At 43.9% G+C, this 26,994-nt stretch overlaps 1 protein-coding gene and 1 long non-coding RNA gene across 2 annotated transcripts in view; one reads left to right on the plus strand and one right to left on the minus strand.

The window, feature by feature from the left end:
• LOC119886492 overlaps positions 1 to 26,994 on the plus strand; it is a 53,974-nt gene that overhangs the window by 24,057 nt on the left and 2,923 nt on the right. The gene's annotated exons all lie outside the window — the stretch shown is intronic.
• On the minus strand, positions 5,328 to 5,859 carry LOC119886790. Its single transcript, XR_005441553.1, has 2 exons — positions 5,764 to 5,859; positions 5,328 to 5,454 (listed from the first exon to the last, which is right to left on the minus strand). It is a non-coding gene; the product is annotated as an uncharacterized LOC119886790 (long non-coding RNA).

Genomic DNA, 26,994 nt, shown 5'->3' on the forward strand with positions numbered 1-26,994 from the left:
TATATACACCTTGTCTTCTTTTTCAAGCTTCAAGCTCCTAGCTATACGTTTTGATTCTGCTATGTTTTCTTGACTGAGCACTGTTATCTGTCCTGTTACCATGACTGGAGCACATATACCAGTCCAATGCGGTGGCAGCTTTACTTTCAAGCGATCGCTGTCATCACATAACCAGAAAATGTCTGCCATAGCATACGTGCCTCCTCCCAGGAACGGTATGGGGATGTCGGTATCACTCTGATTTCGCCGAACTCTAAATGGAGCGTAATCTGTCACCACCTGTTGGCATTGAAACTTAGCTTTAGCAGTTGTATCGCATTTATCGTGTGCAAGTACTGATCTGCCATTCTCTACTTTTCGCTTGCGGTGACATTGTACTTTGGCGTCTGGTCCGTTAACCATCATAGTCTTAGTATCTACTATGCAAAATGGGAATACTGTGCTTTCATTTCTAACAGCCGTCTGTGGTATCCAATGTTCCAATAAAGGGTCCATGTAGGATGGACAATTAGTTCTATTCTGTGACCATCCGTCGAGTTTCTTTGCCATCATTCTTAGCATGCAATAAGCAAAACAATCATTGCGGTGTTGGCACGCATCAAAACTTATGGGCAATATTTGAGGGACTCTCCTGCCATTGTAACAGGCTATGCAGGACTGAGAGCTAACCTGCTGAGCAGAATATTGTAGCCATTGACGAAACATATTTTCTCCCTGTATCATGGGTTTTACTCTCGGTGTGGTTCTAGTCTGTTGTATACTGGACTTGGTCTTCTGTAATACCCTGGGTTGTCGTCTGTTAGGCCTCAACGTTGCTTTTGGCTGATCATCTGTCAGTCCCCTTCGTTGCTGGCGTGGCTGGGACTTAATCAGCTTTCGGGCTAGTTGCCTATCTACAGTTGTTCCTGTTACTTCATCTGTACACCTGTTGGAGCTACAGCTTGCCGTTATTGCCACCACTCCTTCAGCTTCGCATTGTCTATCAGCTGGCTGGTTTTCTAATATGTGACCTCCTGGTCCTTGAGTCAGAATCTTTTTTAGCGTGGTTGTTCTTACATAAGTCAAATTTAGTTTGTCACTTTTTGGCCATTTACCTTCCTGCACCGCTACTGTTGCTACTGCTAGTGCACATTCAATCATCTGTCCCTGTCTCGGGGGAACGTTCTCTTTCTGAGGAATCATATCTGGAATCTGACATGCTAGTAGTACTAGGACTGCTGTCACTGCTATCCACATCACCAGCTGCCTGTCCTGGAGTTTCTGTCTGTCCCTCTTCTGGGTCTGTTTCTTCGGGTTCTGTTTCTGATCTCGCATAGGGACTGTCTCGCTCTGAACCTGATTCTCCTTCTGCTCCTGTTTCATGTCCTGCTTCTGGGCCGCTTTCTGTCGGACTTGCGTATGTACCCGAACCTGTACATGACCTTGGGGTTGCTCTTGTACTGGAACCTGAATCTGACCCTGGTCCTGACTCTGTGATTGGGCTTGGTGTTGGTCTTAGGATTGTGTCTGCGTAGGGACTTGGTAGTGAGCTTGACTGGGTTTCTGCAGTTCCTTGTTCTGCTCTATCTCCTTCTGAACCTGAGTCACCTGATTCTTCTGATTCATGGATATCTCTATCTGATCCTGACTGTCCTGCTGAATCAAGGGGTGTACTATCTGCATCTGTAACATCTTCTCTTGGAGGTAAGGATCCACTACTGGTTGCGCTGTCACTGGTTCGTCTAATGCTGGTCCGTCTGGCGGCCAGTCTGTCGGATCGTCTCTCCCCCTGCAGGGCGGGCTCACCGCTCCTTTGTCTGTCTCCCTCTGGGCTCTGGGATCGTCTATCTCCCTGCGGGGCGGTGTCACCGTCCCCATCGGATCCCGTGTGCCTTCCTCCTCTGACTGCCTCAGTTGCTCCTTCTGGCTCATTTGCTCTGCAGCAGTGGTTTAGATGGAACCAAACGTTCTTACCTTCTACTTTTAAGGCTGATGGTGTGGCAAGGACAACTTTAAATGGGCCTTCTCGTCTGGGTTGGTTCCACTTTCTTTTGAACACCTTGACGTACACCCACTCACCAGGGCGTATTGTTTGTTGGCGCTCTGGTATGGCAGCGTCTCTTTCCTCAGTGGCTCCTTTGACCTGTTGGAAGATAGTTCTGTGGATTCTAGTTAAATGCTGGACGTAACTTGAAAACTCATTTTCTAACTGTTCAAGAGATGGCCCTTCATATGGACCTCTCAAGTATGGGACAGGCATTGGCCTCCCAGTGCACATTTCATGCGGTGTTAGATGCGTCATTCTGTTAGTTTGCGATCTCATTGCCATTAGTGCTAGCGGAAGAGCATCTATCCACTTTAGCTTACCTCTGCTGTCCTCTATTATCTTAGCTAGTTTTGCTTTCAAAGTTCCGTTAGCTCGTTCCACTGTCCCTTGTGATTGTGGATGATATACACACCCAAATCTTTGTTTAATGCCCAACATTTGGAGCATTGTCTTTATGACCTGTGCTACAAAGTGTGGTCCGTTGTCTGAACTGATCTTGTCTGGTAAGCCGAATCGTGGAAAAACTTCCCTGCATAAGAACTTTGCCACTGACTTATAGTCCGGGCTGGTGGTTGGTGTTGCTTCAATCCATCTACTGAATCTGTCAACTACTACTAGGATATACCTCATCCTGTTTACCCTCTCTGTCATATCTACATAGTCTATTATAAGATGTCTAAACGGACCATCTGGCGCTGGTATGTGAGCCAGAGGGGCTGAGAATGACTTTCTTGTGTTAAAAAGAGCGCAACCCTGACATTCGTTCAATGTCCTATCTACGGTGGCTGCCATACTGCCTGTATGCGCCTAAGTACCTGTCCCCTGGAACAATGATCTGGTCCGTGAGCGTTCCTTATAGCAAAGCGTGTTAAACAAATAGGCAGCACAAAATGGCCATGTGGACCCCTCCATAATCCTTTCTGGGGACCATCCTCAGTTACTTGTCTGGCCCCTTTCTTTAGCCACATGGACTTCTCATACACGTCAGCTGCTTCTTGTGCTGCAATGAGAGATGACAAATTTGTAAGTGGTTCACAATCCTCAACTGCTACCAGTGGACCCATAACTTCTCCTACTGCGGCTCGTTTGGCAGCTTCATCTGCTTGGTTGTTACCTCGAGCTATCAGAGTGTCTGTTTTTTGATGTGCTGGACACTTTATAATTGCTACTGCGGTTGGTTCATGGATTGCTTCTAATAATGCAGAGACGGCTTCTCCATGTATTACCGGAGTTCCATCTGCTCTGCAGAACCCTCTCTGTTTCCAAGTGTTGCCATGTACATGACACACTCCATATGCATAAGCTGAGTCTGTGTATACATTCAAACGCTTTCCCTTTGCCAGCTTACAGGCTGCTGTTAGAGCCTTGATTTCTGCTAACTGTGCTGAACATGGTTGAGGCACACTGGTGGTTTGAACATCTGTGAAGGTATTATCTTTGTTTAGCTGTACCACTGCATATCCTGCATGATTGCCTGTGGCGTCTCTGAAACAAGAGCCATCAACAAAGAATGTCAAATCAGCTGGGATTGGTTGATTGTGCAAATCCTCGCGTATTCTCATGAACGTGTCTGTTACCTGTATGCAGTCATGTGGTGTTCCATCTACTGGCAGCACCATACGTGTTGCTGGATTCACGGTGTTGCACCGTTGGATAGTGAGTTCTGGTGCAGACAGGATGACTTCGTATCCTGTTTTCCTAGCTTGGGTTAGAACAAATCGAGGACTGGTGAGTAGAGCATGCAATTGATGGGACGTATACAAAATCATTGGATGTCCCATTGTCAAGGAAGAGGCTTTTTGAAATGCAAAAACTGCTGCTGCCAATCCCTGATAACACGGTGGCAGTCCCATCTCAATGTTATCCAGTTTTGTACTGTAATATGCCAGTGGTTGTTTACCTGTTGGTGTGTCTTGCATTAGCACGGCACTTGCAAACCCTGATCTCTCAGCTACATACAGATGGAATGGTTTAGAATAATCTGGATTGCCCAGTGCTGGAGCCGAACGCAAATCCTGTTTTAGTGCTTGGAAGGCTCCTTCGGCTTCCTCAGTCCAGTATAACTGGGCTGATTTGACTGCCTGACCTGCTGTTCTTATCATAGCTCGTAATGGAGCTGTTTTTATTGCGTAATCGCAAATCCACGAGCGACTATACCCTGCCATGCCTAGAAACGAGAGCATTTGTCCTACTGTTTGCGGTTTTGGTATCTTAGCTATAGCCTCTATCTGTGAGTTGGCTATCAGTCTCTTGTCTCCACTCAGTTTTCTACCTAAATACTCTACTTCCGTCTGACAGAATTGAAGTTTGTCCTTGCTAACTTTGTGCCCTCCTTTGGCCAATGCTGACAATATCGTCATGGTATCCTCCTCACATTGTTGTTCTGATGAACTACATATGAGAATGTCGTCCACGTATTGAATCACAGTGCTTTCTACCTCTAGATCTAAATCTTGTGCCAGTACTCTGTTGAAGATTGACGGACTCGAAACAAAACCCTGTGGTAGACGGCTATAAGTTATCTGGTGACCGTCAAATGTGAAAGCAAACAAGTCCTGTGACTCTGGGTGTAGTGGCACACTGAAGAATTCTGAGCACAAATCTATCACTGTGTACCATTGTGTGTTTGGTGGGATGTTAGAGAGCAAGGTATGTGGGTCCGGAACGACAGGTACTTCTGCATCTACAATGGCATTTATTTGTCTTAGGTCATGAACCAATCGGTAATCATTTGAATGTGGCTTTTTAATTGGGAAGATCGGCGTGTTACAGGGACTCTGTGTTTTGACCAGGACCCCTGCCTTCATCAGACCCTCAATTGTAGGTCTGATTCCTTCCAAAGCATGCTGTTTCAGTGGATATTGTCTTTGGTATGGCAATGTGATGTCTTTTCTAAGTTTTATTTTTACTGGCTGTGCTGACTTGACTAGTCCTACATCGGTTTTGTGTTTTGACCACAGTTCCTGAGGTACTTGATCCAATAATGCTCTGTGCCTATCTGTTACCACCATTAATAGAGGCAATTTCTTATCCTGTGGTCCCCTATCAACTATCACTTTTTCTGCTATTCCCTCATCGACTGCTGTCAGTGTTATTCTCATGCATTGTCTATCTGAGGAGATGTGTATGTTTGCATCATGTGTTTGTGTCCAGTTTGGTATCTGTAATGCTCCCTTAACCATAGGTCCTAAATCATGGGACTCATAACCTTCTGTCAAGTTCTGTGTGTTTTTAATTGATTACAGCTCAGCCCAAACTTGAAAACTGCTTTTCTCTCTGAAGAACGCAAAGGACAACTCAATCTTTTCACTTCTTGATTCTTTATTTTCTTTGAGATGGTTTGATAGACCAGTGATGGAATAATATGGTATAGTTTCTTGAATGTGACTTGATAGATCAGTGTGGGGCAGTAGGTATAGGTTGATAACCTTTCAAATGCACAAACCAAAACATGAATTAGTTACAGATAAATCACAATACCACTTTCTCACAGAAGTAATAAATAAATGCTATTGAACCTTCAAACCAAACTAAACACGATCCTTAAGTCTAACCTAGGATTTTAACAAGAAAATACCAATCCCATAATTAAACTCATGCACATGTTACTTCTATCAAGTTCAACATTCACATAACAAATCCCCATTACTTATTTTAAATTGCAAATTACAATCCAAGCAGAACCTGAACATTTAAACTCAATATATTCAAACATAGTCAATCATAAATTGTCCTACCAGTTGCGTCTTTGAGTGATCAGGAGCTGTAATCATAGTGTCCTTTTCCAGGAATAAATGAGAGAACCAACCGAACTCTCTACAAACATTTCAATGCCATGCTCCTCTGTGGGTGCGCAGGCAAATATAGTCCCAAAAGCTACTTCCCCAAAAGTTGGTTCCACCAACTTTTGTTGCATGATTGCCCCCTGCAGTTTGGGAGTGCCCTGAGAGCCCTGGGTGAATCTAGGCTTGGATTGCTCAGTACAACTAAAGCAAAGTAACCATAAATTGACACAACACCTCCCACTTGACCTCCTGGTTCTTCAACCCAAGGAGGTCACACCAGAACTGTGACGTGTCGGATTTAGTTACTCCATTTTTGGTCCTGTTGCTACTGCTGCTCTTCAACTGGAAGTAGGACAACTATCCGTCTGACATCCCTGTGAAGAACTGTTGCAGGTATCTTGGTTGAGTGTTTTTTCATCTTTTTAGTCAGTTTCACAGTTGCGACTGGGTAGCTGGGGAAGGATCGGAGATATACATCCCTCACAATTCCCTTCCTGTCAGTGTTGACGTCAATGACCCTGGCAAGCCTGAACTGACCTCTCAAGGCATTCTGGTCAGCCAACCAGACGACATCTCCAACTGCCACATTCCTGTGAACGGTGTGCCACTTGGTCCGGACAAACAGATTTGGTCCGGCTAACTGGCTCCATTTCCTCCAGAATCGGTCAACTTCTGTTTGAATGATTCTCAATCTTCTGTAAGGATAGCCTTTGAAATCAAAGGTCCCTGGATCTCCCCTGGGTCCAGTTCTTCCGAGCAGAAGCGAATTTGGGCTGATGTATTCCACACAGTCCTCCCGGCTCTGAGTCCTGGCATCAATAGGTTGTTCATTTGCAAGGTTGGAAGCCATATAAAGGAAAGTTTGAAACTCACCCCATGTGAAGACTCCATCACCCCCCAGATTGTGCAAAGCTCGTTTTATCATCCGGACAGCAGCCTCAACAGCTCCGTTTCTGTGAGGTGAGTCTGCTGGATGGATCTTCCAGCTCCACTCTGTGCCATGCTTGGAGACTTCATCTTCAAGCTTTGATTTCTCCAGTCGGTCCAGAAACATGTGGAGCTCTTTGAGGGCAGGTCTGGCTCCGACGAAGTTCTTCCCAGGATCCGACCACAATTTCCTCGGATGTCCTCTCAGTGCCGTAAATCTTTGGTAGGCTAGAAGAAAGCCTTCAGCTGACTGGTCACTGACAAGGTCTGTATGCATGGCTCTGGACGCCATACAACAGAAGACGATTCCCCACACTTTGAGTCTCACTTTCTTTCTCACCTCATCCTTCACTTCATAAGGTCCAAATAGGTCCACTGTCGTGTACTCAAATGGATTGGCTGGAGTTATTCGCTCCGATGGAAGGTCACTCATGATCTGTTGGCATCTTCGGGCCTTAAGTCTCCTGCATGTCACACAGTTATCAACAATCTTCTGGACTAGTTTCCGGCCTCTTACTACCCATGCTTTCCTTCTCATCCGGAGGAGTGTGCCTGCAATTTCTTCATGATTTGCCTTATGGGCTTCTTGAGCTAGAAGAGTGGATACCCATGATGTACAAGGCAGGACTGGTACTGCAGTTTTTTCTTCATTAAAGATTTGGAATCTTCCTCCACAGAGCAAAAGTCCAGTGCTTTCCTCCCTGACCACAGCAAGCCTGCTGAGTGTGGTGTCAGGTAAGGCTACCTCCATTTGAGCCGCAAGGAAGAGATCCCTGAGCGCATCCTCACATTCGATGATAGTGAGTGTAGTTCCCTTGACTCTGGACTTAATCTCAAGAGCTGAAGGAATTTCCTTCCTCTTTGGTTTGCTTGTAGTTGAGGTCTTGACCAGCATTTCCTTCCATCTTGTGGCAGCTCTCCACACCCAGCCAATGATTCTTATCAGCTTGGTTAAACTACTGAACCTACTTATGTCCAGGATTTTCCTCACTGAAGAACCAGAAGGTGGTCTCCTGACTTGGATTTGGTCCCCTCCTTTCCCACTAGGGATGCTTTGCAGATCGTCCTTCTTTTCATTAGAGATTGGGAACCTTGGCATTGTAGTGGTAGGTAGAGCATGTTGTTTTTTTTCCCTCTGTGCTCGGGTCAGTGCTGCTGTAAAACATTTCCTTTGGAGCTTGTTTATACCTTCTTTAGCTTCTGCAGCAACATCTCTGGCTGACTTTGTCGGCCACTCCCCAACAGGTCGTTTCAAAAACTCTGGGCCATTTTGCCACACAGAGTCCTCTTTCAGGTCTTCTGGGGTTGCTCCTCTTGTTGTGAGGTCAGCAACGTTTTGCTCACCTGGAATCCATCTCCAGTCTTCAACTGATGTGGACTTCTGGATCTCTCCCACTCTGTTTGCAAAAAAGGTCTGGTACCCGTAACTGTCCCTTTGGATTGCACCTAGCACAGTTTGACTGTCCAGCAGATGGAACCAACGTTCAACTTGTATCCGACTGTGCCTTTCAATGTATTTTCTGAGTCTCGCAGCAAACACAGCACCACAGACCTCAGCCTTCACTGCTTCTCCCTTTTGGTCAAGCGGTGTGAGCTTGGCTTTGGACTCAACAAGCCGGACCAGGATGCCTTGCTCGGTCTCCCACCTGAAGTATGCAACAGCTCCATAGCTCTGGTCGCTACCATCTGAGAATGTTATTCCCCAGGGTTCTCCAATCCTTCTGACTGGTGTGAGACTTCTATGGAAGGTAATTTGGTTGAGGCGTGTGTATTCCTCAAACAGGTGGATGGCTTCTTCTCTAAGTCTTTCAGACAGAGGTGCGTCCCATGTGTCTCGTGTTAGAGTTTTGCCTCCAGCTTCTTGAAATGCTTTTCTGACCAGAATGGCTCCTTTCTGTTTGGCAGGTGTTGCAAGACCTATTGGGTCATACAAACTAGCTACTTGGCTAAGCAGTTGTCTTCTAGTCAATGGGTTTGGAGTTTTTCCTCTCACCTCTTCTTCGACGAGATTTTGGCTCATCCTCATCTTCTTTTTTCTCTTTGAGAAGTTTATCAATGTCATGAGGTACAATTTGTCTGGTTCGACCAGGTAACCAACTCCAAGGGCTTTGTTGTCTCCTTCTCTCATTTGGTTGGGGAGAATGAAGACTTCATCTGACGATGCTGGACGTTCTGATGTAGACGTCTGCCTCCCACTTTGACCTGATCGGACCCACGGCTTAAGGAAGAATCCACCTGCCTTCAGTATTTCTTCGACTTTTTTGGTGGTTCTGTCTAGCTTTCCCAGGTCATTATGTGATGTCAGAATGTCATCTACATAGGAATCCTCCTCAAGGACTCTCCGTTCCTCCTCCAGATGAGTGAACATGGGCAGCCTTGCTGTCTCTCTCATGGCCAGTTGTGCGATGCACCCTGCTGGTCGATCGCCAATGTTGACCCTGGTGATGCCATATTCCTCAATTTCTTCATCTCCACTGTTTCTCCAGAGAAATCTATGGAGGTGCATCTCCAGATCTTCAAGCCACACAGAATTGTACATCTTTTTGATGTCGCCGAGGGCAGCATGGACTCCTTTCCTGAACCTTAGTAGCACTGCTCGAATGGGATTAAGTACATCAGGCCCTTTCAGGAGAAGGTCATTCATGCTGATCCCTCTAAACTTCTGGCTGCTGTTCCATACCAGTCGGACAGGTGTTGTTACAGAGTGTGGGTTTGGTGCCACCAAGTGACTGACGTACCATACTGGTCCTTTCCAGTCAGCAATGGTCTCTCTACTGAGTTTCTTTGCTGCTCTCCTTTCCACCATCTCATGGACTTGAGTTGTGTATGCTGTACGCCACTCTGGTTCTTTCTTGAGCTGTTTTTCCGTCCTCAGAAACGTGGCTTCCACTGCGCTTCTGTTGTTGGGCAGGGAACTTGGATTTTCAATCCAGGGGTATTTTGTGTCCCAGTGAGGCTCCTGACTATGCGCATCTGACTTCACATAGCTGAGGCCTCGCCTGATCACCTCAAGCTCTCTCTCTTCACTCAAGTCATGTCTTTGCCTCCTGGCTGACAGTTACCACACCGGCATCCTCCACACATGGGTTCGCAGGCTGCACCAATGCTGTCCCACTTCCACCAATCCAAGAACTCCCTCCCAATAACAGTGGTTTTGGTTTCAGCTCTAGATTCTTGCATCTCAGCAATTTCTTGATACTTCACTGCTGTGATTCTCATTGATCGTGCAAAGTGAGTTTCAGAATTGTGTAGGGCCATACCCAATACTTCACAGAGATCTGGATGTGCTCCGCCAACAGTCTTTCCTAAAGGGCTTTCCCACAGGACAAGATCTCCTACCACCTTTATTCTCTGTGGAGCAAGTCTTCCTTCACGGTGGCTTATGAGAAGTTCAACATTTTCTGGTCTGTGAAGATCTTCCAGGTTGGTTTCGGGGAAGAACTTCTTGAGTTGCTGTGCTTTGATCACTCTGTGAACTTTGGCAATTTCATCCAACCCATAACAGATCAGCTCATGAGCTCTTTCCGTGTCTCTAGGTGTCTTGACTCTTACCTTAAGTAAATATCTTTTGGTTCTTACTTTCATGGCCATACCTCCAACTCCATGGACGACAAGCGTGATCTTTTCACTTTGAAGTTTCAATCTCTTGGCAGCTATATGAGTGATGTAATTGGTATCTGATGCTAAGTCAATGAGAGTTCCAATTTTCTGTCCTGCGTTGGTGGTTACTTCAAGAAGCATAAGAATTACTGGTAACTCACATGTGCTTGAGTCCATCACTCCAGGAAGACTTCTCCCTGTGCAGTGTGATTTTGCAGCCATATTGGTGAAGGCTTCCTGACTTTTTCCGCCATGTCCGGGGTAAGCTCAGACATCAATATCTCTTGTTCCTCTGTGAATGTTTGCCTTCTGGTGCTGGGTCTCCCCACTTTCACAGATTCTTTCCTCTTGAATCCTCCTTTCAGACAAAGAAAGAAATGGTGATCTGAAGAGCTCCCTCTTCTGCAGTCTCTGTTCCTGCATAGGTAAATGTCCGTACATTCATCATCCTCTTTATGACATCTCAGACATCTTCTGCATGCTCCAAGCCTTTCGATAGCTTTCAGCTTCTCACCAGGTTCCAGTTCTTTAAACTGCTTACAAAAGAAGATTTTCTCACGATGCTTCTCCTCTCCACAGACAACACATCCTCCTTTTCTCATAGACTTTGTGGAGGCATACCTCTTCTCCAGGTACGTAGCTCTCTTTTCAGGTCTTTCACTTATACCCAATTGGTCTAGTTTCTCTAGAATGTCCTCTTGTGTCTTTAAGAATGTTAGAAGGATGTCGAAGTGTTTGTCAGGTGTGACTCCATTTCTTGGATTGACCATGAACGCCAGCCAGTCCCTCTTTATATTATCTGGGAGCTTGCTCTCTATGGATCTGATCACAAGGGGATTCTTTATGGCTCCCGTGCTTTCGAGCTCCGTAAGGTCATTCAGGGCCTTTTCCACAGCCTGAATTAGGTCAATTACCTTCCTTGGCTGGTGTGACTTTAAAGGAGGGATCCTCTCTAGGTCCTCAATTATCTCCAAAGCAATCGTTGGCTTGTTTCCATACCTGTTTTGAAGTACTCTCAATATGTCTTCAGCACTGTTGTATGTTGACAAGCCCAGGTCTCTACATATCCTTTCATCCACACTGTCAAGGAGTTGGAACTTCTTCACTTCCACTGATCCACTCGGTTCTCCCTGCTTTTGCAGACTTTCCCAGTCTCTCTTCCATCTATGGAAATTTCTCCTAATCCCAGTGAATTTAGGTAGGCTGGTTGGCTTTATTCTCACCACTGGTTGTGGAACTGCTGTTGTTGAGGCTGTTGGTCTGGACCTCTTCTTTTCTCTTCTGCAATTTTTTGTGCGGTGAGGAATTCTGCTCTTCTGGCCTCAAGGTTGCTCCCGAATATTCTCAGGTCTTTTAATCTGCCTTTCAGGTCTGCTGTCTGATCATGTGGGATCCATTTTTCCCAGTCTTTCAGGCTTACAGTTGCATCATGGATTAGCTTCCTTGCTCTCTCCAGCTGCAGTTCATAGCCGTCTCTATTGATAGCAGTGATGGGGCTTGCTTGGGCTCTGTCACAGGCTTTTTCCGCTTCTTGGATTGCAAAGTCTACCTCCTCTTTACCATATCTTGACCAGAGGTTGGCTTGGACTGCCTCACGGATGTCCCCCAGTCTCATGTCACACTCTTCCATTGTCTTTTCAAGTTCAGCCTGCTGGTGCTTGTTGAGCTTGACTTCTTCATCCTCCTCAGTTCCTACTTCAGTCAGTAGACCAGCTCCGTAGTCATCATTTGCATCGCTGACATGTCTTGCCAAGGAACTAAGTTTGCTGAACTCCTCTTGAAGTTCACCTTTAATCATCTCATTTGCAGCTTTGCTCAGGTAGTTTGCTTGCTTGGTGAAAGCAGATTTAGCTAAGGTCCGCTCTTGTTTCAGTTGCTTGACTGTCTTCCCAAGAGTTTCCTTTGCCATGGTGAAAAAGTTTCCAGTCAATTCTTCCTTTGCGTTGACAGCTTGACTTCAGGCCTTTTATCCTTATTCTCACTGCCACCCTTGGTTATCAACTGTCAAGTTCTGTGTGTTTTTAATTGATTACAGCTCAGCCCAAACTTGAAAACTGCTTTTCTCTCTGAAGAACGCAAAGGACAACTCAATCTTTTCACTTCTTGATTCTTTATTTTCTTTGAGATGGTTTGATAGACCAGTGATGGAATAATATGGTATAGTTTCTTGAATGTGACTTGATAGATCAGTGTGGGGCAGTAGGTATAGGTTGATAACCTTTCAAATGCACAAACCAAAACATGAATTAGTTACAGATAAATCACAATACCACTTTCTCACAGAAGTAATAAATAAATGCTATTGAATCTTCAAACCAAACTAAACACGATCCTTAAGTCTAACCTAGGATTTTAACAAGAAAATACCAATCCCGTAATTAAACTCATGCACATGTTACTTCTATCAAGTTCAACATTCACATAACAAATCCCCATTACTTATTTTAAATTGCAAATTACAATCCAAGCAGAACCTGAACATTTAAACTCAATATATTCAAACATAGTCAATCATAAATTGTCCTACCAGTTGCGTCTTTGAGTGATCAGGAGCTGTAATCATAGTGTCCTTTTCCAGGAATAAATGAGAGAACCAACCGAACTCTCTACAAACATTTCAATGCCATGCTCCCTCTGTGGGTGCGCAGGCAAATATAGTCCCAAAAGCTACTTCCCCAAAAGTTGGTTCCACCAACTTTTGTTGCATGATTGCCCCCTGCAGTTTGGGAGTGCCCTGAGAGCCCTGGGTGAATCTAGGCTTGGATTGCTCAGTACAACTAAAGCAAAGTAACCATAAATTGACACAACACCTTCTGACACAAGCAAGGTCACATGTGGGACAGAGCCCGAAACCGCGAACCAATCTTGCAGTTCTGGTGGGAGGATGACAGCTGCCGCTGCTCCTTGAGGTCCTATGTACACATTCTGGACTGTCAGATAGTGCAGAGTCTTGTTGATCACTTCATCCCATAAGGTTTCATAATCTTGGTGTTGCTGTCTTTCATCATAGTGGAGGGTGCAATGTAGTGGCAACTGGGGCCTTCTGCCAATTTCTCCTAGATGTGCTTTTGTCGTCTGTGTTTCCCATAGTTGCTGCAGCCGGGAACGCAGCTGAAGTTTAATCCAATATACCTTGGGCATGACTCTGTGTTTTTCTTTTACTTCTTCTTGGTATGGTTCTTCTGGTACTTTGGTTAGGGGCATCATCCCTGCAGTGTGTTCTGCCACTCTGTAGGTTGTGTGATCTTCTGGAAACTCTATGTGCAATCCAGTTGGGGTGCACATTATATGAGCCTTCAATTGACAGAGTAGATCTCGTCCCATCAGGCACATTGGAGTGTTGTCGGAGTATAATAATGGTGACACAATAGTTTTTTCCTGCAATCTTCATTGGTACTGGCTGTGTTAAAGGTATTATTTGTGTTTTCCCAGAGAAGCCTACTGTTTTTACTGATGACTCTGAAAGGGGGAGGTTTGAGCCGGATTTTCCAATACAAGAGTATGTGGCTCCAGAGTCTACCATAAATTGGTGATCTTCATCATAAATCGTAACTGTCATTGTAGGCTCTTCTTGTGGTCGTGATGAAATGGCTATTCCTATTAATTCCCCCTCAGGCCATTGCCATCCATACGTCGGCCCTTCCCAAGGATGGGTTTCGCAGTCTCGTCGCTGGTGTCCAGATTCTCCACATCCCCAGCAAGTGTTCAACGCCCCTTGTGGTTGGTTCAGCTGTGGATTGGATTGTGTGCGACGCATTGGTGATGGTCCCATTGGGCCTCTCCATCCTCCACGTCTATTTGGGCCACCTCTGGGTCTCTGCTGTGTCTGGTATCGGTTGTATCCTCCTGCGCTTCCTTGAGGTGGATAGCCCCCTTGTGGCTGGTAGTTTCCTCGCTGCTGGTAGCTCTGTTGTGGGTAACCCTGCTGTGGGTAGCCTTGTTGTGGTGTGTACCCTTGTTGAGGTGGCACAGGGTGCACACCTCCTTGTGTCATCATTGGGGGTACCTGTGGTGGCTGTGCTAGTGCCATTGGTTGCGTCGTTGCAGGTGCCTGCGGTGCCACAACTACAGGAGGAGTTGGCTGAGATAACTCTGCGGTCACCACTGGAGCTTGTGTCTTGCTCTTCTCCTTTTTTGCTTTAGTCAATTCATTCAATTGTAGTTGGGTCAATTTGGTGGCCAAGTTTTTGTTGGCTTCTTCTTCTCTTTGTTTTTCTTTTCTCCAATTCTCCACATGATGTACAATGTGTTCAGAGAACAATGGCCATTCCATTGTAGTGGACCTAAATTTATTAGTTATGAGTTTTAATAAATTTATGAGAATTGATACCCAATTATGAATTATTATTCATAAAATCAGAATTTCCTCGTAAAGGGCACCACCGGAGTTGTTATAATCCTAGAGTCTCCGGACCTCTAGGTAGTTTTGAATAATTATACAATTATTACTAGTGATCAGTTAGTTAATAATCGCTCAATTATCTTAAATCAGTCAGTCAGTCTCATATCTAAAGGGTCAATTCTCTTGGCAGGAACTATAAATAGGCAACACACACAGCTCTTGATTATATTACAGTGAATTTATTCTCTAACTAAGGTGATAAAAAGATGGTTGGATACAGGGAACATAGACATTTGCTGAACAATGAGCCTGGAGGTTCGATTGTGGGAAGTATTTGACTCATACGGCATAGAAGAGCTACTGAAAGTAAACTAATGCTATAATTTAGGAGTTAAATGGACATCTGATCACAGGACGTGCGTTAAGTCTTACTGCTTATCGACAGCCTGCTTTTTGGCCTGTTGCACGGGTCCCACTCTAGCTGCCGATCCTGGCTTTTGCTAGGGATTGTCCGGGGTTCTCCGTGTCTGATTGAAACGCCTCCTCCGTCTGGCAATTCGGCTGTTTGCTGGTTTCCTTGGTTGCAGCTTGCGAGACCACGTGGCTTGGTCTGACCTCGGTGAAGTTGGCTCGACGAAAAGGCTTAAAATGGAACTTGGTCGTTCCTGAATTAGTCCAGTGTAACTTAACGGACTCATAACTTTAACAAACAAAAGAAATAAAGAAAATAAAACAAACTGAAGGCAGATCGATGTCTCGGCACTTCAGGTGTGTAGCTTCAGGCGAACAAAGGCCTGTTTGTTTCGCTGGCCGAGTCTGGGCGTGTGGCCTGGCGAGGCACGCCACGCGCGTGCCGAAGCATCCAGAGGGCAGAAGGGAAGAGCGAGAGAGGGAAGAGTCTAAGAGTCTTGAGAGAAGAGTCTAGAGACTAGGTCGCGTGTCGCTCTTTTGTTGTCTGGGGCGTGGTTCCCCAGGGGGCGTCTCAGGTTTCCCAAGGGACTGCCTTTCCAAACTTAATGTCTAAAGAAAGAAATCTATTTGCACGTATTATAATCAAATATTTTCCACAATCGAACCTCAATGGTTGAACGGTTGTACTGTTCTAGGCATTTGGTAACAGGAAACAATTGTCACATTATTGGTCAGTATTTTTACACATTTAACCGCATTTCCGACGAGGGCATGTAATACTTATTTCGTCCACTTGGGGGAGCTCAGGTTACATGAGGAAAGCTTGGATTAAATCAAAGATCGTCTCTCCTTAGGAACCGGGGAATATTGTTGATTCATCCTTAAATTCAAGCTGGCGATTAAGAGTATAGTAAAACATTTCTTTGTCATCATTTCTAAAGGGATTTTGTAGGAAAGTATTATGAACAAGCATGGATTACATCAGATGAAGGAGTGTCTTGCTGAAAATAAAACATTGCACAAGTAACTTCTTTTCAGCACTAATATCAACAACAGATAGCAACAACAGTTAACATAACTACTCAAATAGAGGCAAACATATTCAGGTAACTAAAGATTTAATTACATTTAATTAGATGCGTTGAGTCTTTTGGAGAATGCAGTCCTTTGTCATCCAAAGTTCAGTGTCTGGAACATGTCACACTTAGGTGAGACAAGGAGTATCCTTTTGATGTGGTAATAAAACAAAGAATAAGGTCAGTTTCCACGGAAACGTGTGTGGTGGGGTAAGTTTTGATAGGCTGTTCAGGGAGATGCCAATGGCTGGCTCGTGTCCCTTTGTCAGTTTAACAGTCAGGCCCCGCGTTATCACCTTCGGAATCAAAATGGTGCCAGTTTTATGGTCGGGCTAGCACTTAGAGAAAGCAACTTTGACCCCTCCCCATCTTCTCTGGGGAGGAGAAAGGAATTTAGGGTAGCTCCACATTCATTCAATATAAAATGCACAAATCCACACCGTTGTTCACTACACCATCTTCATGAGTCCAACCACATTGTCCAGTCGCTTCTGGACCTCTGGAGGCATGGTTTTCTTTATCATCACTTTAAACAGGCTTTTCGTGGTGTCATTGGTGTTCCAAGCACTTCCAGTTTCATCTCTCCACTTCTTCTGGAAGTTTATCAGGAACTTAGTTGGACATTCATCGTCCTTCAGCCTTTCACCATCCAGTTTGGATGGATCCATTTTCTCCGGATACATTCTTCTCAGCTCAGCCCACACTCTAGTCCGATGTCCACTGAAGCCTATGCCATCTGCCATGTTTCCTTTCACTACCAAAGGTAGTTTAGCTGCGTTCATGATGTCTTCCGTGGCATGTTTCCCCACGACATGCATCAATAGGGCTTTGATGTCTCCTAACGCCAGTGTCACTCCTGCTGTACTCTCTTCCAGTGCTGTGATCCACTTATTGGCACCTTCAGTTAGATCTGGCAGTCTGCTAGCTAGTCCCACCATGTCAGCGAATCCCCAGGCTACATATGCCGTTTGTCCTTGAGCCTTTGTTATTAGTGGGCACATGAGTCCACGAGGATGCTCCTCTTCCTCCTCATATTCTACTTCCTCCCTCTTCTTCTTCTTCTAGCAGAGGAATATGTGTAGCACGTGATCGCTTCTTCTTGGGAACTGTGGGTACGATTCTTCTTCCATTCCTTAGCACTTTTACATAATCATTAGTGTCATTAATCTGTTGCAGTTGTCGATTGGTCATTTCATGCACTCTGGTTTCCACATTCTCCAACACTTTTTGTGCTTCTGCATGTGTTGGACTCTCGGTTGTCATGATGCCACTCAGCTCCATCCTCACTGTGTGTGGTGTGCTTGTTAGTACTCTGTCTGAATCTTTGCGGATTTTGTCCCACTGTGCTAGCAGCCTCTTTTTCTTCTGCTTCCAGCCTGCGTAGCTCCTCCTCCTCTCTCCGGATGGTCTCATCCAGTGTTTTCATTTCCTTCATGCGTTCTTCTCGTGTCTTGGGGCTGGCCCGTTCCCATTCCTGTTGTCTTTTCAGCCTTTCCTGTTGTTGTTGCTTTGTTGTGATTGGCAAATCTGACAGCTTGAGTGGGGTGTATTCTTCTCCTCCAGCTGTATCTCTGCTGGTGTGTCTTCTGCCACTGTCATCTGGTTCCCATCTTTCTTTCTTTGGTGATGTCTGAGCACTTACTTCCTTTAGCCAGTAATCCACTCTGTTCATTACTTCAGGCTTGAATTCTCTTCTCACCTCTTGATAGTAGTTTTCTCTGTCTCTTCTTCCTTGTGAATCTCCGCTCATGCTTAGAGAAACTTGAGGTTTTGTTCCTCGGGATGCCTTGCCCAATAGATGAAGCGTTGCAGGGTTAGGCGTGCGCTCTCTTTGGCACCAGTCCATCTCTTCTCCCTTTCCATTCTCCATTTCTTCTGCTGTCATTCTCTCTTGTTGATCTTCTTCAGCATCAGCAGTCCATCCTCTGTCTTTTTCTTTGTTGTGAGTCTGCTTGGTCAGGGTCATTGTAAACTTTCCCTGCAGCTCTCCCTCTACTTCTTGTCTCTCCTCTCCCTCAAGTGTCTCTAGTACTGGATAAATACCTGTCCTAGGTGTGCGACTATCTGGGGCATAAGGCGGTGGTGGTTTGACAGACCACTCAGGTGCAGTGGCCTTCTGCTGTCCCTGGTTTGTTTTCACTTCCTGTTCTATCATTACTTTCTTAACTGCTGGTGGAGGTTTAGGGGGTTGATCTTTATGCATGTGTCGATACCCTTCGAATTTAAACCAACCTAACACCTCTCTTTCCCTTGCACGCTTTCCTTCTCTTTTCTCACTTGTGTCTCTGGACTTATGGTGTTTTATATTTGTTGCCACTTCATCACAGTATGCTTCCATGAAGGTGCCTTGTAGAGGCCACTTTAGTTTTCCTTTTGTTCTCCCATGCCACTTTTTCATGCATTTTTCAATAAATTCTTTTTGATCTGGGTGATTGTTTATCACCACTCCCATTGGAGTTGCATTCCCTTGTTCCTTCACCATTCCTGCCCCCATATAGCCCTGTCTTACACTATGTGCTGTTCTACGTATCTCTGGTTCCTCGTCTGTATCTTTAGTTTTTATCGTTACCAGTATCTTATCTACTGTAACTCCTGGCTTATATTTCCTTTCCCTTGTGGGATTGTATTCTAATCTATCCGATCCGTCTCCTGCTGGTGTTTTTGTAATGCACCCAAATTTGCCTGTTTCCCAGTTAACTCTCCTAGGGACTATTGTGAAGCTCAGTCGTGGATTTGAGGTCACTCTATTGCGCCCTGGTATCCCATACCCTGCGGGCAGTCCCAATGCTGGACCTAAAGGTATGGCTACAGTAGCACTAGGGTTATTGCACAACCGCTCCAACACTATTGCAAGTGTCTTTGGTGTCCACCACCTGCGTATCACCTCTTTCCACGGCACGTCAGGAAACTCGTCCTGCACTTGTGCCAAATTAATGAATTTTGTCAACTGCCACAATTTCTGATTTATCTCTTGTTCAGTTTGCCATTGCTCTACACCATCCTCATCCTTACAGGTTCGTTCCAACCAAAAATGTGTTCTTATTCCTTGTGTTCCTATATCTCCTTCCTGTGTGTAGTGTTCTGGCAAAAATAGCTCGTCTTCACTGCTATTTCCTTCTTCCATACACTTTATCTCTCCTCCACAGCTATTTTAGCTATCAGTATTCTTCTCTTTCACAAATATTTAATCAGTATTGCTGCTTCAGAAGCCTTTAATAATATTTACAAGGTTTTAATTGTTAAACAACTTTTTCACACTAGTCAATCAAATTAATATATAGTCATTATTTATTTTACACGCCTTTCACTACTCTTAGACACTCAATTTTAATTTTACATTGATTAAATATTTTCAAGTATATATTTTACCCTTTTCACTCTACCTATTCTATGTCAGCAGTATTTACATGCACGTGCGCCTTCTGACTCCTATCTCCTGCCGGCTTCTGACTTTTATGTACATTACCTAGGCTTTCAGCTGAATAGTCTGATCCACTTCCTCAACACAGACTTAATTTACACTGCCTAGGTTTTATTTCCAAATTGGTGGACCTGATTCACTTCCTCAACACAGGCCCAATTTACACATAAATATAGCCTCTCAATCCACTTCCTCAACATGAGGGCTTAGACAGAAATGATTCACTTCCTCAACACAAAATCTGTCTTTATAAATCGCTACTCAATTCACTTCCTCAACATGAGCGCGTAACACTTCTTTAAGCACGCTTTATTCTCCTATCCTGCCGCAGTCCTATTTAGGCTCCTAGCGGTAACGTGCTATAGTACATCCGCCCGTTCAGTCCGAACCTACCATCGAAGAGCCCCAACACTCAGTTGAAATCCTGCGATATAAGCTCGCGGTAGCCACGTGATGACTATTTATTAGCCTATTTTTGCCCATGCAGCCCCGAGCCAGTAAGTGGAGCGCCCCAGCACTCAGCTGTGACCCTACAACTCTCCGATCCGGCGGTATCCGCAAAAATGCTTAAATTCTTATCTCTTCATCAGCTCACTACGCCTATGCAGTCCTGTTCTGATTGGATCGAAGCTCCCCGACACTAAGCCGAAGCGCTGCGATTCTTAAAAACAGCGGTATTCATGATGATGGCTGGAAAAAACTTATTTTACTTACCCTTAAAAGCAAACAATTAAACACAAAAAGCGCATCTACTCTACTAGCTTTACACACTTTGACATAGACATATTCCGCACCATGGTTCACACACACACATGCAAATTTAGCTGCTATTGCATTTTGCCTGCATTTAGATTTGCACCGACTCTTACCCCCCCAGCGTTTACTTTCTTCCTTTATTTAGTTTCAATTTACCATTAAAATCCAAAATTCGTATTTTAGTAAAATATTTTATACTTAATTTACTGCTTTTTGCACTCAAAATTTATTCTAGGTTCAAGATTGAGGAGACTTTAAGATTCACACCTGGGCGGAAAATCCCGTATTCAGACACAGTTAAAATGCAGAATTTTGGTTAAACAGGTATTCTGCTTACCTTTTCTATGTGGCCACGTGTCTCAGATACAGGCTGTCTGTCCCGGTCAGAAACTCTCGGCCTCTGGACTCAATCTCCTGGCTGGCCTCGCCAATTGTCGGGTCGGAAATAAGGACCGGCCGGGCCAGTAAAAGACCTGGTCCCTACCCTAACCAACGTAATAAACTCAATAAAATTACTCTATTAGATTTCTTCTTTAGTCAAAAAACGGCGTAGTCAAAAACTTCACTGGAGACGGTCAAGAGTCGGTGCAAAAGAGTTTATTCCAATAAAGGACAGATAAACCCGAGCAACATCCCTGCAGGTCTCAGGATGGAACCGAGTTGGTGGTCAGCGAACATCGCCTTATATTCACCTTAAGCTCCACCTTGTCCCTCCCTTCAGGTGGGCGTTACATCTTAACTCCTCCTTATCTCCTCCTTCTAGGTGGGCGTTACTCCTTAACTCCACCTATGGTGTTCGCTGACCATTCCTCCCCTTTGGTGTATTTCTTATCCTCTACTGCCATCTAGTGGCCTTTTTCTTGTACTGTTTTACCAAATTAACCCTTTCATTAATGTTACAATTTCCACTTTTTAGCTGTTATTATATGTAATTATTGTTACCATTTATCTCTCTTTATATTTTTTACATTACTGGATTAGAAAATCCACCAATATGTTTCAACTTCAGTCCCACCGTATTTTTTAAAAGCTATACAGGCATAGTTTGACACCATTAAAACTTAAACACTTACAATCGTATTTTTTAAAAGAATTAATAAGGAATAACATATTTCATACATGTATAACGTGATTCAATGAACAATTATATGATTTAGCAATGCCAACCATGAGAGTGCTTTGTCTCATACAAGTTTTCTTTCGGCAGCGCAGAGCTTGGTTGCATGCAGTACCTAGCCGTACCAGGCGCCATAAATCACAACATGTCATGATCTCATTCTTGGCTTCAGTTCGCGATGATCTCAGCCCTGGCGTACGTGACTTTCTGCATGTGCCTTGCTTCTAATGAGCGGGTTACGGTTGGCTAGGTTTTGCCTGCGCGGCCTGAGCAGCTCCTCTGCTCATTAAAAAAGCACACGTGAATACACAGAGTATAGGAATAATGTGTGATAAACACACAGAATATAAGAATAAAATATGAGTTTAAACTCACTCTTTAAACACTCAGTAGGTATACACTCAGTAGTAAGCACTCAGTAGTAAAACACTCAGTAGTTTAAACACTCAGCAGTCAGACTTCACACTAAAAGAATACTCAGTAGTAAAACACTCAGTAGTTATAACATATTGCAAACCATTGATAAGGTGTATAAATATAGAAAAAGAATCTAACAATCAATCTAGGATTTAGGCCTTATGCAATCAATCTAGGATTCAGGCCTTATGTGTATTTAGGCCTTTAGGCCTTATGTATACTTAGGCCTTTATTCAACAAGCCCCCAGCTGCAGTAGTGCGTAATATTCATCCAGCCAGACGAATGATAACGAACCGTTGACAGCACGTCCGCCGTACTAGCGACACAACCCGTACACCGGAGACGGAGTGGAGCGGACTGGGCCAGGAGATTGCAGAGCGACCGACTCGCTGCTGACGGTCAGTGATCGTTCGCTCTGGCTGAATGAAGTCTGAAGCTCCCAAATTTACGCATGGATGGATAGAGAAATATAGAAATTAATGGCAATAAAGCATCCTGTCAATATTTTAGAGACCCCCCAAAATATCACAAATCATGCTTTTAGGGGAGCTGATGTCCTCTTTAGGGGAGGCTCCCCCGTAGTTCGCACCCTGCACACACACACATACACCGTTGGCGCTGCGCTAAAAGTCATCTGTCAGTTATGCCTGAATGAAGTTGTCATGTCATTGGAGGAAATAAATTTGACTTGCAAAAATACAGGAGGCCGCCTTACAAACGAGTGTGTGGAGTAATTTTTACCGTAAGGTTTTGATGCTGTCATTAAAACCTTACACTCCAGTCCAGCAGGTGGCGCTAATGCACCTAAAACAGTTTATTTATGTAGGCCTATGCTTTGGCTGCTGGTGTGTATTTCTTGTATATAAAGTATGTAAGGTATGTAAATGTAATGTAACCGTAGGTAAGGACACGTGGAAGTTAAAATACTGACATAAATACTGATAACATATTTTGGGCGGTTTTGTGTGCGTTTTGGCGTTCAATTTTTGGGCTGGAATTCATGAGCAGGATCTGGCACCACTGCACGCCACCCTGCTTACCTTGCTTCCTGGTCTTGCGGGGTAGCTCATCAGTAAATTCCCCTTTTTCTCTTGATTGATCGCTGAAACAGTTAAAATTAGAGAAGAATAAATCCGAGGGAGGGTTGTTGACCTGAATGTTACTCCATTTTAAGAGAAAGTTTCTGAAAAAAAAACATACTCAGAGGCCATATGCCAAAGACATACCAAAAGTTGAGAGCCAAAAACACGATCAGTTTGTCAGGGGCGTGGTTTGTGATTGATAGTTTCAGCAGGAACAAAAACTACATGCGGTAAACCTTCACCTTAAAATTTACCACTCAATTCACATGCATTTTCATCACCTCCATTTTGTAATTTACTCTTTGTTATTTTACCAGTGGCGGCCCACAGAAAATTTTTCTAGGGGTGGCCAGACGGGGCCACTGAAAATCCTGGGGTGGCACACTAAACACTAAAAGTTAAGGAATTACAGACTGAATTACTGGTTTCTTATTTTTCATTTTACAGTTAATGATAGGCGTTCTAGTTGTCTAATGTCCGTATACTAACTAACTAACCAGTTCAATTAACATTCCATAAAATCCTGTTTAATGTATTATCTCTATGTGTTAGGCAATTAATTGTTTTTAAATAGGCTAGTTGACCTTTTCCTTAAAAAGACAAATCTAGCTTTTATTTGTAGGAGTGTATTGATGGGGAGGAACAAAACATTTACTGGGAACAAGTCTACTCAAGATTACAGACATCATGGAGCATAAATATATATATATTTTGATATGTGTCTGTATAGAGTTGTGTAATTATTTATTAACATACTATTTCACCAGTTTGGTGTTATTCTTGTTACAAACAACTACGATAGTTATTCTTGAAATATCCCACTTTTTAACCACCGATTTGACCATTGTCATATTCCTATGTAAAAATAGTGGGGCACCATCCATTTCAAAACATAGATACCAGTAAAACTACCATACTCTCTCTTACTACTGTGTATTTTAACATGTCAACAAACAGCATGGCTCCACAAAACACAGTGAGAAAGAGGAGTTTATTTACACAAGTTACAGTCTCACTGTCCATCCATCCATCCATCGTCAACCGCTTATCCTGCGTACAGGGTCGCGGGGGGGGTGGAGCCAATCCCAGTTTACATTGGGCGAAAGGCGTGGTACACCCTGGACAGGTCACCAGTCCATCGCAGGAGTATCACTGTCACAGTTGAAATGATATTGTTGTGAGCCAGGTTCAGGTGTGAAGAAGTTTGGAGACTGATGAAGACTTAACATAGCATGGTTTATTGAGCCCGGCCGAGGAGATACAGTGCCAGCATACAACATGTGAACACGTCAAATGCTAATACCAAATCTAAAGGAGAACATCTTGTGGTCCCTTTTATGTTTCTGTCTTCCCCCTAGTGCCTGTAGGTTTCTTTATTAGGTCACCTTCACCTGGAACAACTATCTATCTGATGTTTAGATTCCAATGCTTCGTCATATTGGAATCTCTCACTATCCAAGAGTTGAACTCTAATCTGTGGAGTCTTTTCTTGTAAACATTCTTGTATGGCTTAACCTTGTAAGATTCCCAGAGAACAATCTGCTAGCCCGTCTGAGCTACTGTCTCTAGCTAATCAGTCTATTGTTGTCTTCTTGACGAGGACAAGTACGTGTGAGAAATACCTAAAGCTATAATGTCAAACACTTATGGGGTCAGCTACATTACTCTAAGCTAGACCTGTTCAATTAAGACACCTAAGAAATATTCTCAACAGTCACAAACCTAAATTAAGAATGCAATATTTAAGCCGACACAACCAAGCTCCGAACAAATGAGCCTACAGGGCTAGTAAAGTAAACAGCAGTGAGCTCAACACTGCTGAAGTCAACAAGGTTTTAGGGATCCAGAGATCCTGCAATCATAATGGAAAGAATGTCCGCCAATATTATATATCCCATTCCCAGCTCCGTACCTTTCAAACAGCAGTGGGCCCGCATATTGGCCTAATAATCAAGAATAATAAACCACTATGAAAGTGGCTATATGACAACAACCGTAATCCGTAGCCTAGTCTCAACCAATCCAGCACAACAATTTGCCCATGCAGGGACCAGCAGCAGAGTCAGGATGATAAAAGATGCTTTCACGCACCACAGAAAGGCGGCACAGCGGTTTTTCCTCTGGCCAAACTTCTGGGTGACTGAAGTTTTTCAGACAGTCCGGCGACTCGTTGTGCCCCCGCAGTATTTGTTGTGCTGCTCAGTGGAGCGCCTGTTGCGATGTTTATCCTTCCTAAGTAACATTGAGCCCAATTTCACAGCATCATCCAGGTGACTCCCGCTGTTCTCACCTCTCAGAAAGATGAAGATGAAAACAGGCACAGGACGGTCTCCCTCGAGGCATAATGTTAACAACCGGTGACACATGGCGCTGTCAGGGCTCCAGTGTTTGTACGCGTAGCTTGCTGTTAGCGAAGGTGCTAACCTGTTGCTGTCTGCAGACTAATAGCTCTCACACACAGTACAAATCACAAAACTGTGTAGCAGTGTGACAAACTTATTATAAACTAGCCAGTCTACTAACTGTCTCTGTAAATTAATTAAATTACACTTTTCTTTCTTCTGCAGCTTGTCGCTACCTCCAAAGAAAACACACACATTCGGCACAACACCGGTATACTCTGATCTGCTCTGCCTGTTCCCGCCGCTTAACCAGTCACAATTTTAGAAACGTGATTGCCATCTACATGGACGAAGTAGAGGCCTCTCCTAAAATAAACATCATAGTCTGTCACAGCTCAGGGTCAGAGGTTAAAGATACCTCTTCAAGTTACAGAGCCTAATATGACAACACTTGTATGCTACTATCTATTCACCTTTTAACTCAAATGCAGGGGTTACATAATATATACAGTATATAGCATTTTATACATATGCTCACATGAAATTTAGCTAACTGATTAGTTTCATCTGGTTTGATCGATAGATATAATTACAAGGTACAAGTAAGGTACAATGTTGTTTATTAGTCATTAAACAGCACAAGTCTGCATAAAGAAATTAAATTTGTAGTTCCTTCATGCTACACACACACACACACACACATCATAATATTATTAATATTAAGTGTAGGCCTACATTAAAAAAATTACATAACAACAATGAAAGTGTATGGAGTGTTCTAACATGTTAGAAGCGATTTAACGGGGTGCCACACCACGTAGTTGCTCTAGTAAATGTACCTGGTCTGCCTGACAGTTTCTTGGACAATTGTTACTGATGGTAGATGTGTGTCAGAGTCCTTTTACCTTTAATACCCAGGATTAGATATTTAAACATTTCTTATCATCATTGTCTTTTACTTCACCTGACAATCTGCCAACACTGTCCTTGTCCTTCAGGATAATGACGTTTTACAAGTCTCTTTAATGTTTCGAATTTCTCTGCCTTGCTATGCTTTTGTATTGCTTGATTATCAACCTGGCATAGTGGGAAACAGCCCTCTGGGGCCCCAACCACCCCAGGTGAATTGTGTGTCAGTTGGTTTGTGTGTAATTAGTACACACATTGGTTTGAGAATATGCATGACTAAGTCCATCCTCAAGTAGTGTGTCCAAATTAAGTTTCACAGCCTTTATTACTTTAGTTTATATTGTGATTATATGATACATATTCCTAAATAAAGATGTGTTTCATCAAATTACCACAAAGGAACTGACACACAGTAAACGTAGGCCTGATTAGTATGAGCCAGTCTTCCATGTACAGTGTAGTCTGATGTGTGCACTAGACATGATGGGAACTTGAAGGCGACAGAGGGTGATCGGGGTCCCACCAGGGCCCCAAACAGGTTAAAATAGCCTTGTAAAAGTCAGCACTTATCATTAACATGAATAGGGACACATAATCCAGGCATATTTCCTCCAAAACATTTTTTGATAAAGCAAATTACAACACAAACTAAATTTGTGGGAGACTGTGTTGGTTGTTGGTGGAGAGCTTCCCTTCATTCATGGTAGCTCTCGAGGCTTGATACTTGCTCCACTACCACATACCTTCTTTTCCAAACATAGCTGTTTCTTGCTGGTTCTCCA

This window comes from Micropterus salmoides, unplaced genomic scaffold, assembly GCF_014851395.1.
Source record: "Micropterus salmoides isolate LMB-PRFRI ecotype aquatic unplaced genomic scaffold, ASM1485139v1 Ms_hic_scaffold_4, whole genome shotgun sequence".
In the NCBI taxonomy this organism is placed as follows: Eukaryota; Metazoa; Chordata; class Actinopteri; order Centrarchiformes; family Centrarchidae; genus Micropterus; species Micropterus salmoides.